We start from the raw sequence: 13,335 nt of genomic DNA, 5'->3' as shown, positions 1-13,335 counted from the left end.
TATGTGTGTGTGTGTGCGTCTCCGTGAATACAATTCAGACAATTTATTAACTTTGTTCGCTCTAACGTTGTTATTTTATATTTACTTGAATTTATTACCCGGGAGAGTTAATGTCACGTGCAGCTTTCGTCGTAAAATTAATTGTCTCAGTCGTTATAAATTTATCAAGTTTCGCGAAGATATATCCGATCGCGCGGGTTTTTTACACGCGAAGTTCTGAAATTTTACTCATTAACCGCAGCCGTAAAATTTACGTTGAACGTAAGGGCCGAAAGGGTTATATCATCCGTGAGTTGCTTCCCTTTATCGTACCTACTATTTAACCGGGAAAGTTATACCACTTATATAAACGACGATGCCCTGGAAAACGATATCGTCCTCGATAGTCCCCGGTGTGACTCTGCACGATGAAGTCTCGTTCGTTAATCGACTCTTGTGGCTTTCCTGCAGAGTATCGGTTATCTCTACGAATAGTTGTTTCTACACAGAACAACTAACTACCTTGTAATTGAAATAAGCAGCTAGTAAGTAATTTGTGTGAGTTTGCCGGGAGAATTATAGCAATATAGTATTATTAAGGTGAAAGTATTAATGCCTGGACACGTACCTAATTTTGGACGTGGTTATTCTTATTGTTTTAGTCTTTAAATATGAATATTTTAAATTTTTTACATCAAATATATTTATAATAAACATATATATATATATATATATATGTGTGTGTGTGTGTGTGTATGTTTAATACATGTATATATACTCTATATATATATATATATATATATATATATATATATATATATATATATATATATATATATATATATATATATATATTAGAAGATTAAATATCCACATGTTTAAAGTAAAACAAAAACAACAATAAAAATATTCAGGATTAGATACGTGTCCAAACATTGGTACTTTTATTTTGAATGCAATATACGCTTCGACAGGCGACGACCAAATTGACAGTTGTCCCCAAGAATTATGCTTTAATTATTTTCTCGCTAAAATCTCATTTTTCTAGAAAATTATGACATAAATATTAAACGCAGTTTTCTTGCTTTTTTCTCTTCTCCATTTTCCCTCCCTCCTTCTTCTCTCTTTCCGACTTTTATTAGACATTTGTCTGAAAGCGAAGGGATGACACTCGTTTCCCGAGACTTCAGTTAAAATCGAGAAACTCCGAGAGAAATGCACACACATACACCGCGTACATGAACGGGCTTAATACGGCTGTTAGGCGCTTTAACGTTCGATGCACCGCCGCCGAATTAACGTCGCCACCATTTTTACGGGGTCGTAGTCTATGTCTCGTAAAATTTATCTTCTGTCGCGAATGGCGCTTCTCCTCGCTCCACCTATTCTCTCGTCTTACACCATCGCTATCGGCCCTTCGTTTCTTAGGGGCTCAACGAAACCTCGCACGTCGCTGCCGTTACTGCCTGACATTTTTATCGGTTCTATCAAAGATCTCTCCTATTCTCTCTCTCTCTCTCTCCCTCTCTCTCTCTCTCTCTCTCTCTCTCTTCCTTCTCGACATTGACGCATCTTTGTCGCTCTTTTCATATGCTTCATTACGAAAAGCTCCTGAGAAGTTTCAATGAATTGCTCTGTTGATCGCGCGTGAATTGCGCTTTCGTACAAGGAGAACCTCGCAATATCATTATCTTTTGCTTTTTGACTAAATACTCCGCAATGAGCTGAGGAACGTCACTTTTGGACTAGTGCTTCATGAGAGACGACTAGGCCGTAAGTTATCAATTTTCAGCGATTCTAAACGTAAAACACATCGTGTAGAACGGTGTTACTTATTTACTTGGTTAAAGGCGCTTTTAAGTTGGTAACTTAAAAACTGGTGGTGCCTCTCGCGAATAACGGTAGCTCCGATTGCTTATGACGCGAGCTTCTTCACCACGAGGGACGATTCTGTTTATTTGTGAACGAGGTAGAGCGCAAAAGTTGGAATAGCACGAGGTCGTGTTTCTTGCTTCCCCGAGTGTCGTGCGTGTCTCTGATTTTGATGGAAGTGTCGCTTCCGCGAAATTTCCGGCCCGCTTAACGACGTCTTAACGGGATTTTAGATAACGGAGTAACGTTCGTGCCGTGTAAAATCAACCGAAAGTGCCGGCGACTTCGCCCGACGCCGACTTGCAAGAAAACTGATTTTCGTAACGAAATTTTCATATAATTGGGTTGCCTGAACTTACACTGATGGCTGTCGCTTGTTTTCGCGTCGTCGCGTTTTACTCGCGCGCGAGAACTTAACTTCCGATGTTCCCTCGGAAAATACTGCAAAAACCATTGAGCTATTCTTATCGATCGACGCTAATAATTACACCACGCGCACTGATCAATGACGCTCTGACTCGAGTTGGCGCGAAAGCAAAGACTACCATGTGTCCTCCCGAATTTTTCTATATTTTACCATTTCTCCGTGTTCTTCGAGAGTTGCATAATGATCTCCACAGACTTCCAGACTCGGACTGGTAGTGGTCACGTGGAACTGATTAAAACGGTACAAAAGCTTTTCTCAGAATTTATGGAAACTGTTCCTCGTAACGTGATTTGAATTGCAGCGATAATTGCCGAGTGTTTAAGTGCCGATTCGAATTTTAATCGTTCGTTCGTCTGAGCTCGCGCGCGACTTAACAAATCGCACGTCGGGAAATTCCGAATGGAAGATAAACGCCACGATTTCCGCAAGAGGATCTTCCCGCGTTACTCAGGGTTAATACACCCAATTAGGCACTATCCCGCGATATTTCTTACGCGGGACTCGCGCGTTACCTTTCCCGGTATCGTCATTTTTATCCGCGCACGCGATGCGGAAATAATCGGAAAACACATCCATACAATATTCACGTCGAAGAACACGTCCTTGTTTTGTAAATGAAAAATCACCAGTCGCTCGCATTTCCTCGAGACACACCCGAGACGCCTCTTTACCGGCCCTGATTACGGAGCGAAGCAATTATCGCGAATGGAAATGCAATTACGGGGGAAAAAATCGGCCAGCCGAATACGGGGAGAGTTTTCACGGAAGCGAACTTCACGTCGCAATTTACATCGCGACGGCGGAAAGAAACGTGCAGGAAAATGCGTATAGGGGTAAAAACCGCGACGGATGGAGAGAGAAAGAGGAGTAGGGAGGGAGAGAGAGAGTCCAACGGCACGAGTGATTTATTTGATTGGCGCACGAGTGTTCTCTCGCTTGGTCCGGCGCATTTTCTCGCCCTGTTTCTCCTCCGTATACGGCTCGTTGACCCATTCGTCCGTCCGCCATATACCTTCGGCCCTTTTACACCCCATTAGACTTACCAGTATCCGCGGCGGATAAACACGCGCTACGTTTCCGCGCTACTTCAGGAACGCGATCCAATCATAAATTTCGCTTCTTGACGGCTCGTGTCTCGCGGGAGCGTCTATTACCTCGTTACGTTGGGAATCGAAGGAAAAAAAGTACCGTAGGAGAATATTACTGTTGCGACCACACATACGACGAACTTGAGACAACATGCTATGGTGTGCCGTGTCGGAATTAAACGTAGTTAATTTACAATGTTCAATTAACAGAAGGAAGCGCATTCCCTACAATGTATCTCGACAGTTAATATTTCCGCTTCTAATGGCGCACCAACGAAATGCCGTCCGTTGATAATTGGGGACTTTTCTCCGAAAAGATTGCCATTGAAATGCAATTTACGATTTCTCGTTTCGGAAATATGTGCGATTGAAAATGTTAAATATCGCAGTACCGTTGCAGTAGAACATTAATGAAATGTCAAATGTCAAGGTATTGAACATTTATCACGAGCATACAAATTGATCGCGCTGCATCACGGCGTACTTTCGCACACCAGTATTGATCGACAAAAATTATCTTTGATTAAAATAATCGGCGAATTAATAATCAATAATCAAGATGAATCAATCGTCATATATAAAATCACATAATTTCATTGACTAATGAAATGAATGATTGATTCAACTTGTCATGTCAATTGATGGAATTGTTTGTGTGATTTTATATATGACGATTGATCAGTTTTATTTACAGATTGTTTTAGTCACAAAAAATTTGTAGTCCATTAATGCCCAACATTGCTTTCAATTACCAAAGGGTCAATCTAAATCGAAAATAAAAGCCCATCAATGTTGGGTATTAATTGATAAAAATTTTCTGTGACTCAAGTAATTGCAAATTACTAATCAAAATTAATTAATTATCATATGTAAATTATACAAACAATTTCATCTATTGAGATGAAATTAATTATTAATCAGTCTATAACTAGTCACATATGACAAAGTGATGATTAATAATTAATTTCAATCAACGACATTATATTTGTGATTTTATAACGATCGATTAATTCTGACTAATGATTCGCCAATTATTCCAATCGGCGAAAATTTGAATCGATTAATACCCAACATTGTTGCATACGTATCCGCGAATTTCTGCGAGACCATGGAAACCCGAGTCGAAATTTTGGCCCTATCTTAAACTCTACACATACAATAGAAGCTAAGTTAATAAAGTGGATTTAATTCTAATGATACAATTTACTCCTACTTTGACTCTGTTAATGCTCCAAATTTTCCTTTTCACTTTCTTTAGCGTCAAAATAAGTGTTGAAAGAAATAGTAAGGCTACAAGTAGGATAAAAATTTCGACTCGGGAATGCCAATAGCACCAATTGCGATTGATGTGTTCGTCGATCACTTGAATTTTCCGCAGCGAGAGGAAACAACAACTCGGGATTTATTAGGAGTCGTTGAATGCGAGACGCGCCTTGTGACGTGAGACAGAGGCACGTATTTCCGATTAATATTCCGTTTGTCCAGCTTACGAAATCGCCCAGCCAACGAAATCCACCTGTGCAGCGTGATATATCCGAGCCCGTAAAATCGTAATTAGCCGCGATTCCGCGAAACGGAATTGGCTGCCGGCATTAGTCACGGGAGGCGCGAATTTGCAGTGAGAGATTAGGCAATCTGTGACGTGCAAGTGCCGTACACAAAGGACCAACCATAATGCAGTCATCGATCAAGCTCCGTTACAGCGCGAGCTGTACAACTCGTGACGCCTCGTGGTTTCCTTCCGTGCTCCATAATATTAGATCGACTTGGCTTGTCTCGAGATCGGAGGCGCTACACTCATATCTGATAATACGAAATGGCTCGCACTAATGCCAAAGTACAAATGGTTACTGCTACATTCATTCGATGTTTCTTGGTCATTCGTTACGCCCGTCGCTACTCGGGTACTGAGAAAAAGTATTTGGTATTTGTAACTATAATCGCATATTGAAGAGAACTATTTTTGTAGTAAGTGTTTACTGTAGTATCGGGCATCAGGTCATTCCTCCTTGATGAAGCGGACTGAAATGTTCGCGAAACGTCGAAATCAAACAAAGATAAATCTACGCGGCTCAAATCTGGAAATCAAATCTAATATGCTTACTATAGTGTTAAGAAGATGCCGGACATGAAAACTTTACCGACATAACATTGACTCTTTTTGCAAAGTTTACGTCTTGTTGCTTGCACAGAATTACAAATGCTTTTACACAACAAAAGTGCGTGCAAAAATTAATTGGAGCATTGCTCAATATGTAACGAAGACGAAAAAAATATGTTTAAATTTAAATTTTGAGCTGTCAGTTAGTGCAATATTTGTTTAATACAAACATTCTGCAGGTTGTACGTACCGAAACTGTGGATGCTCCAATCAGGAAAATTTCAAAGATTACTACTACACTTTCAGAATTTAGTTTCGATGCCAAAAAAGATTGCAGAAAAGTTTATGATTACATGCGGTTAGGTTTTCCGACAACTATGATAAAGTAAAGCGAAAAATTAGTTCACGGATATTTTTTGAGTTGGTACCATACTTTTATCGCACTTTTTACTGAACAAAGACGAAAAAATCGTAAAGAAATCGTAACGAGTTGTTTTCCTATGCATAATAGCAATAATTAAATAATAACCGAATAAATTATATTAAATAATAATCGAATAAAGAAGAAATAATACTGGAATATTAAATGGATGATAATAATATTTGATCGGCATTGAGGAACTCGATCGCGACGTTTCTCTATCTAACAAGTAAAAACGTAAATAAAACGCGGTAATTACCTGTCGCGGTAAAGCCCGTAACACCTGCTCGCGTAAGGAGTACGCGTCTTAATTTGTCTTAATTATCGCCTCAATTGTCGCGAAGTTATTATTACTACCGATTATTATCACTACCATTTAATATTCGAGTATTATTACTTTTTTATTCGATTATTATTTAATTTGTTCGGTTATTATTTAATTATTACTGTTACGCATAGGAAAGCAACTCAGGCGTGCCGTTACGACAATTTCTTTGTGACAATTTACCTTGTCTATAATCAGTTATTATTTCCCAGTTATTGTTATTCATTGTTATTACTGATTATTCGATTATCTTTATTCAGTTATTATCCGCTCGCGGCTATTATCACACGATTGTCGAGCAGATATTATTATAATTGTTCTAAAAAAGTAGTAATATTCGAATAATAAATAATAGTGATAATAATACCCGATCGGACAATCGTGTGATAATAGCCGTGAACGGATAATAACAGAATAACGATGATCGAATAATCGGTAATAACAATACTTGGGTGACGGCTCTAACAAAAACTCTAGGCTCAACAAAGGCTAGGTAAACCGACCGTCGTAACGTCCCGCTCGAGCCGTTGACTGAACAGTGCTGGAGGGGCGAGGAGGGGCGGGGAAGCACAGCTGGGTCATGTAAACACGCGTGCGTGAGCACGTGCCACATATTCGAGCGTCACACCATAGCACTATCAACCGTCGAGGCGAACGCATTGGGAGCCGCGTTATTTTCTAGATTATTTCGCGCCGATTTTTAATACCGTGTTTCGACTTCGCGACAATTAAGACAAATTAAGACGCGTATTCCTCACGCGAGCAGGTGTTGCGGGCTTTACCGCGACAGGTAATTATCGCGTTTCATTTACTTTTTTTACTTGTTAGATAGAGAAATGTTGCAATCGAGTTCCTCAACGCCGATCAAATATTGTCATTATCCATTTATTATTCGAGTATTATTACTTCTTTATTCGAGTGTCATTTAATTATTTTTATTGCGTATTGGGAAGCAACTCTAGCGTGCCGTTACGATGATTTTCTTACCTTGTCTTGCTGTCGTGTGTAATTAATTGATACTATCGGATATTATTATATGGTTGTCGATATTAATATCATCATCCATTAATTAATCGAGTATTATTACTTCTTTATTTAGCTATGATTTAATAATTTCTTATTGCGCATTGGGGAGAAACTCGAGCGTGCCATTACGATAATTTCTTTTCCTCGTTTTGCTATTGCATGTAACTAATTGATACTAAATTATTAAATTACTAAATTAAATTAAATTTCTGTCACAGAGATTCAATAGAGCAGACGCAGTCACGCGACTCTAGGGGGTGCGATGCCTGAAGAATGCCGTGCCGGAGGATTCGGCTCGGGCCTATCTGAGTCGGCTCGAAGGTGAGCTTCACTAATTTGAATTCATAAATCCGATAAAACTGGAAATTCACTTGTTTGAAATTTCTTAATGCCTCCATTGTCGTGTGTAATATTAAATTAAATCTGCTTTCTGTTGCAGAGACGAAACACAACCAGCCGACTCTTAGGGGCTGCTGCGCCAGAGGATCTGGCTCGGGCCAAGCGGGATTAACTCGAAGGTGAGCTTCATTAGTTAACATTTGTAATTAGAAATCTGACAAGATTGATAATTCTCTTGCTCGAAATTGAGATCATTTGAATTGAATCAAAGAACGCGTTAAATCATAATTACACGCGGGGAGAATTTTTCTGAGTAACATCACCACTTGAAAATTTTGTATTTGTTCTAATTAAGAGATTTATTTGCAACGTCGAGAAAAAGGAAAGTGGAATATTTCAAATGCGAATATATTCCGAAAAATTCTTCCAGCGTGAAAAATATCGCGTTTACTTTTTTTTAATCCGTTAAACTTCTTCACTCAAATCGTCAATACACGAATCTAATCGGCCAAATGGCATTTTTCTGTTTCAGAAACTTAAGCAGAATGTGGTTATCCTGATCAGCAGTTTGGTGAGTCAAAACATATTGATAATAGAAAGAAAAGTCTTTCGATGTAGTGCATGCTTATCGAATCGATGCGATTTACTTTGCTGTAGTTGTAGTATGTGTACGTGCCGTTCAATAAAAATTACACTGCTCGAAAAAATTGGAAGATCGCTTTTTCAAATAATAGTATTAGTGATAATGCATATTTTATATTAATTTGGCAAATAAATTTTCAAGAATTTTTCTTCCAATGTATATATATTTAAAAATTTATTAACTTAGACTATTGATTGGTCGACGATTTTTGTCGGAGGAAATTTTGATTAATCAAGCCCCAACACTATCTGATAGATGCTTAAAGTATTGAGTATACACCCTGAATATTCAAAATTTTGTAAAATTATTTAGTTTTATTGAATGCGATCTTCCAGGTGTCTCGAGCAGTGCGCCAACACGCAAAGGAATTGCGCCACAGAAAATGCGCAATCACATCACACATGTCATAGATCTTCCGCCGGTCGTTAATGTTCTCAATTTTCTTTCTCGCGTGAGCTTGAATCGCAATTGCATTTCACAGAGTTTGGACTTCGTTATTAAGTAAAATTCGATATCGTGCGGCACATGCGGGAAGCAATCTAACATGATTATATAAACTGCTCGCAAAATTAATTTCACGATCGTCGGTAAATTTTCAGGTTTCAATTTTTCACTTAGAATTAGAGTTTTAGAGTTAATTAGAGTTAATTAGAGTTTTAGTTTTCTAACGCGGGACATGATAGAGACAATGCTAGCGAACGTTGATTTCTCGCGAAAAACACGATGTACACAAGTCAGACATGTGAGCAGTTATTTGTTCATTTATGCGGCGCGCGACAAGTTCCATCGAATAAAGACAGACGTCTCACGCGGTAACATTTTTTTCGCGTGAATTTTGAGTACAATCTTCATCTTTATTGACACAATTTTCATAGATTTTGATTTTTCATTCATGTTTGCGTTTGCGATTATTAATTTGATAGGTTTGCAAATTTCACCGGATCGTATTTGCGGAAGAGTCGCGAGCGAACTTCGCAGAAATATTGCGGAGTTGTTATCCGCAAAAGCATTGCGAGATAGTCTTCGCAAAAGTATTGCGGAGCTGTTATCCGCAAAAATATTGCGGAATTGTCTTCGCAAAAGTATTGCGGAGTTGTTATCTGCAAAAGTATTGCGGAGCTGTTATCCGCAAAAATATTGTGGAGCTGTATTGCAGCCTACTACGCTGCACCATCGAAACGTTACATTAGGGATATTTCGTGTCGTACGTGAGAATTTCGCATAGATTACTTTGCCCACGCGTCGAAAGATTTCGCAAGGTCGGCCTTCGCGTCGCGTGTTCCCTTCGCTCGCGGATTCCGTTTTCTTCGTAAGCGATTCGTAAGCGTGTCATGTGTATATCAAAGCGATACATTACAATTCGATCAGACCGTTACTGAATTCGTCGCATATTCGCCGTTTATCCGAAAGGCAGACATTTGCTGGAAGACGCAGTTCGCGATATTTCATACGCAATTCTCAACTCGGAGTGTATCCTCGGAGTGTAAGAGATACGGGATTTTTCGTGAAACCTCCGTTAGATTACCGTGGTCGGGAGTGAATTACAGGCGACGTGGGACGCGAGGATCATTGCAGTATCAGATGCAGTGACAGGATGGCTGGTGGACCCTGGACACCGTGGGACGACGCGCAATGGTGAGCGCTCAATTTAGACGCTCATATAGTAGACTAAAGCGTCACTTTACGTAGATTGCATGCATGTAGACGTAAATCGCATTGAGTCCTACGGAAAGTAAAGTAAGAATTGGAATTTGTAATTCACCGTAGTTACGTAAGAATGATTCAACCAAAGAATTTAGCTCTGAAATTTTCGCAATAGTTCAACGAGTCAAGTATTTCCATTTCTTTAAGAATATTGACTAGCTCAATCCTTAGAAAAATATGCAAAAAGACGTGACTAGTAAAAAAAAAAAAAAACTGTTTCTTACTTTGTTTCAAGCATCTACGAGCATCTCGTATAAGGCTTGAATTTTTTTTGTTTGGTTTAAAAAGATGTGAATGCAGTATCCATTGATAAAAGCTTATAATTTTTTTAATTAAATCATTCTTGCATAACAATGGCCAATTGAAATTTCGACTCGGCAGGCTTTCTTCTCGTCGGTTTATTTCTTGATGATATATTAAACTAATATATTTCAACATGTCATATTTATATGCTCTATATATGTTATATATGCTATTTTTATGCTCTATATATGTTTTATATATACTCAATGCTCTATATATACTATTTGATTAACATACTTTATAACTTACTGTGTCGTATTATATACGACATACTATAATATCTCTTCGGAGATATTTTCTCATGCATACGCGTTTGTTGTTGACAAAATGACAAGTTAAATTTCGACAAATTAAAGACAACTAATTAAATTATTAACCGAGACTCGAACCGAAATGTTTTGATTTCCCGCTAAATTATTAAACCGAGATTCAACCGAAGTATTTTATTTTTCCGCCAAATTATTAAGCCGAGATTCGAAACGATGAGTTTTGTGTTTCCGCAAAATTATTAAGCCGAGCTAATTAAGCCTGGGATAATTTTTTAAAGTTTCTTAAAGAAATTTTCGCATTTGCAAAGGTGTATTTTCGGAAATGACGTGAAGTGTGCGTATTTCGCTTTGCGTATTTCGTCTCCTGGGTGACAATGTGTGTTTGTGACACATATTTCCTCAGCAGCACGCTCAGAATCTTAAAATAACTTGCCAATTGTACAAAATCGCGTTCATAACATTAGATCCAACTTAGCGTTGTAGAAATGTCGGATTCTCGCGCATTGGCCGAAAATCGGTCAAGTTACTGCAGGTTATTTAGATCATATAGTGTTAGCATCTGGAACATATTCTGGAATAATATCTTAGTTTTTTTAAGTAATTTTGGCGTTCGCAAAGATATATCTTCGAAAATGACGTGAAGTTTGATTATTTCGCTTTGCATCGTCTCCTGGATCACGTGGGATGCTCCGCTTTATTTTCGCACGTACTTAGGTAGGAAAAAGTAATCTTTGCAGAAAAATTCGATGTTGTAATAGTAACCGTTCCTTATTGTTTTCGTTTCATATTGATGGATGCTCCGCTTCATTTTCGCACGTAATTTCACCATGCAAAAGGATTTTTAGTTCGATGCAGATAGAAAGAAGTAAACTTTATAGAAAGATTCGATATCGTGATAGTAACTGTTCCTTATTGTTTTCGTTTCATATCGATGGATGCTCTGTTTCATTTTAACACGTACTTTTATCATGCAAAAGAGTTTTCGGTTTGTCGAATCAGCACGAGACAATAGTTTTGCAAAAATATTCGATATTACGTCAACGACATTTCCCAACAAATTTTACTTTGTGTTGACTTAACCAAATTAAAAATGCTTTTGTATAGTAAAAGTACATGCATAAATGAAATAGGGAATTCCTGCCTCAAGGATGAAAACGATGTGGAACTATTACTGTCGTGACACTGATTTCATTTTTCAAAAATTACAGCGTACTAACTGCTCCAATTTATGGTAAAATTACATGCAAAAATAAAGTGAAACATTGGTCAGTGCGAAATGAAAATAATATCTCAAATTACCGTTACTAATTATATTGAAAACTCAAATAATAGGTAACGTATTTTTTAAAAAATTATTCACAAACTATGCTTGCGCTTACAACACTTTTCTCTAAAAACTCTTTCTTTGATGCATCCAGTATACAAGCGATTTAAAGAATTCATCAAAAAAGTAGCAAGAGCCTATTTTGGAAAGAATATCGGCAACGTGGCATTCACATTTACGTAACGTCTATATGTAAGAAAATATAAATGACAACGTAGCACGCACATTTGCATACAATCTGTGAAAAGATGATAGCGGATGTTTAGCACCTATTTGACAATCATTTTTATTCCATAATATCTATGTATACATAAATTCAATATCGTTGGTGAATGATGATAACGTTTTCTACTTTTTGATGATGGCTCTACGTTATCGATACTTTTCAAGTTTGTTGCTCACTCCGGCATCCCCTTAACGATTAGGGATTAACCATAACGTTATGTGCACGTTGTGCTACACTACTTTCTTGTTATATAAAAAGATAAAGTTGACGACAAAAATAACTGTAATTTCAGTAACATTAACCCATTTTTTTCTCAGTGGAGACTTCAACGTAGATATATATTTCAAGTCGCGAAATACCGTTCGTCGACATCCCGACGCTTTAACTTCGTGTACAAAGTTGTTCGAAATACAAAGGGGCAATAACACAATTGCCAGGATACTCGCTGTCGTGATCTCTAAGTTGCGAACTTTCGGTGCGTTCTCGCTGCTTGCAAGAGGATCCACGGGGAAAGATCGGTTCCAAATTCGGCGGCATATCTCAGTCACAGTATGTCCGGCGGAAATCCGATTCCTGTTCTATACGAACATGGCCTAAAGTAAAGCGAGTGCAAGGATGGTTTGATCCTAACCGTAATCGAGGCTTAACTCGGCAAAGGGATACGTGTTAACATTCATAATCCGCTGGAGTTGCATTCAGCGGGGTTTCATTAGCCCGAATGCATCAGTGATGCAGAGAGCCTAGAGCGTGTTTGGTCTTTCGCGAAGTTCACGCGCGGGGATCGCCGCGGCAAGTTCTTTGTATCTAATCCGGCTCTTTGAACCTAATTAAACGCTCGCATTATGCACGATGGCGCGTAGGTGTTCTTGTGAGACGAATATTTTTCAAGAAGCGCTTTTCATCCGAGACTCAGCCGCGAGCTACATTTAGGAGGGGCTACATTTAAGCTGCGTCTCCATTCATAACTTATTAATGATAAGTTCGCTCGCACGTTTTTAGAGTAGATCAACTACGATACAGATTGCTCCAGTAAAGAGAAGCTCCTTACGGTCTTTGCGGAACTTACGCGAATCGCGGTGGATATACCTTGATAGCAGATTTAAATTTCTCCTTTTTTTTTATTATCGAGTACGTAACGCATAAAAATGAGTATCGGCTTTACGACCTCCCTTACGATCCTCTTACAAAGGAGGATGACCGAATTTTTATTTTATTTAACGACCACTTCTTTCCAATTTCGAAATCTCTCTCTCTCTCTCTCTCTCTCTCTCTCTCTCTCTCTCTCTCT

The 13,335-nt window shown here is 38.4% G+C and overlaps 1 long non-coding RNA gene across 1 annotated transcript in view; it reads left to right on the top strand.

Annotated features, from left to right (window-relative positions):
• LOC116842684 overlaps positions 1-7,741 on the top strand; it is a 10,985-nt gene extending 3,244 nt beyond the window's left edge. Inside the window, exons 2-3 of the long non-coding RNA XR_004377760.1 lie at positions 7,458-7,560; positions 7,679-7,741. This is a non-coding gene — a long non-coding RNA (uncharacterized LOC116842684). The remainder of the gene's footprint in view (positions 1-7,457; positions 7,561-7,678) is intronic.
• The last annotated feature ends 5,594 nt before the right edge of the window (positions 7,742-13,335 follow it).

This window comes from Odontomachus brunneus, unplaced genomic scaffold, assembly GCF_010583005.1.
Source record: "Odontomachus brunneus isolate Ranch 3 - 2012 unplaced genomic scaffold, Obru_v1 Obru_scaffold_026, whole genome shotgun sequence".
Classification (NCBI taxonomy): Eukaryota; Metazoa; Arthropoda; class Insecta; order Hymenoptera; family Formicidae; genus Odontomachus; species Odontomachus brunneus.
Note: the sequence above shows the minus strand (reverse complement) of the source record. Positions and strands in the feature narration are given on the sequence as shown.